The sequence below is a fragment of the Wasmannia auropunctata genome, unplaced genomic scaffold, assembly GCF_000956235.1.
Source record: "Wasmannia auropunctata unplaced genomic scaffold, wasmannia.A_1.0 LD336038.1, whole genome shotgun sequence".
NCBI classification, from domain to species: Eukaryota; Metazoa; Arthropoda; class Insecta; order Hymenoptera; family Formicidae; genus Wasmannia; species Wasmannia auropunctata.
This window is the reverse complement of record NW_012026852.1, coordinates 2,263,463-2,264,785: the sequence shown is the minus strand read 5'-3', so window position 1 is coordinate 2,264,785 and position 1,323 is coordinate 2,263,463. Positions and strand designations below refer to the sequence as shown.

General features: G+C 34.3%; 1 long non-coding RNA gene across 1 annotated transcript; it reads right to left on the bottom strand.

Annotated features, from left to right (window-relative positions):
• Positions 1-631: 631 nt before the first annotated feature.
• On the bottom strand, positions 632-1,123 carry LOC105452106. Its single transcript, XR_974680.1, has 3 exons — positions 1,045-1,123; positions 835-970; positions 632-711 (listed from the first exon to the last, which is right to left on the bottom strand). It is a non-coding gene; the product is annotated as an uncharacterized LOC105452106 (long non-coding RNA).
• Between the last annotated feature and the right edge of the window lie 200 nt (positions 1,124-1,323).

The window sequence follows — 1,323 nt, the reverse complement described above, 5'->3', positions numbered from 1 at the left end:
GGCATAAAGTCGCTTTTGATAATATACATTCTTATACATATCTTATTTTAATCATAATATTTCTTTCTCTCTGTTCTATACAAATTTACAATTTTGACAATTTTATTTAAATCTAATACATTTATACAAAAGTTTTGTCTATTATAATCTGCACCATCATTATTATATACATAGAATATTTAGTATATTTAAATCTGATTTAATGAAGCATCATCATGTTCCTAGAGTGTGTCCTTTCAGAATGTATCTCTTGCATTCATCATTGAAGTACGCATTTTGACGACATTGCGTATTCGGCTCGCGATTGTTCGCAGTCGGCTAAATATTCGCGTTAACCACTTGATTCCCGATCCGACGTATTGCGTAACATCGTTTGCCGCGATTGGAATCGTCCCCGAGATCCGAGACGTAGAGCGCTGCTTGTTTACGTGACTCGGTTAAGCGCGGCGCCCGCGCCGAGCCGCGCCCGACGACATGTGCTAATTGGTTAATTAAATCTAGGAAATTACTATTCCCTCGCCACGTAGCGCCGACTACGCCGTCGGCATACGGCATCCAAATCTAAGAATCCCGGCTGATTAGCCGCGGAAATCGGAAGCGTCGCGCCGTGGAACGACTCCCGATGTTTGAGGAACGACCCCGGGAACGAATTGTCCCGAGCAGTTTCGCTCCAGAGATTCGATAAACGCTCGTATCTCCTGACATTGGAGACTAAAACAGGTGAAATATATATATATATGTATATATATATATATATATATATATATATAATATATTTATTAAGATATATATATATATTTTTTTTTATATAATTATAAATTATATTTATCTTACCTTAAAATATCGCAACGATATTTTCAAACTTATGATAGTTTAAGTAATAAAAAAATAATTCTATATATTATGCAGTTGAAAATCTCTATAAGCCGAAAATTTTGTTCATTCCCTTCCGCTTCACTGCGGAAAATCTCTATAAGTCGAAATAAGACCTACCTTAACATACATTATTTAGAGTCAGATATTTAGATATATTAATTATTTTACCTCTGCAACTCTCGAATTTAAAGTGACCTCTACAAGTCAAAGTTCACCTGTACCTATAAATCGAATTATTATTGTAGCTGCCTCTATAATTCGAGGTTGCTATGTGTAACCATGAGTAATAGTTTGGTATTTGTTTTACGATTACATTTATTATATGTGTGCAATAAATAATTCACTGTCAAATATTGAATTTTTTTTCCTTTAAAAGCCATTATAATCGGAAAATTATGAACAAAGCCGTAAGTCTAATTTTCATATGTTAACCCTCTTTTACTCGAA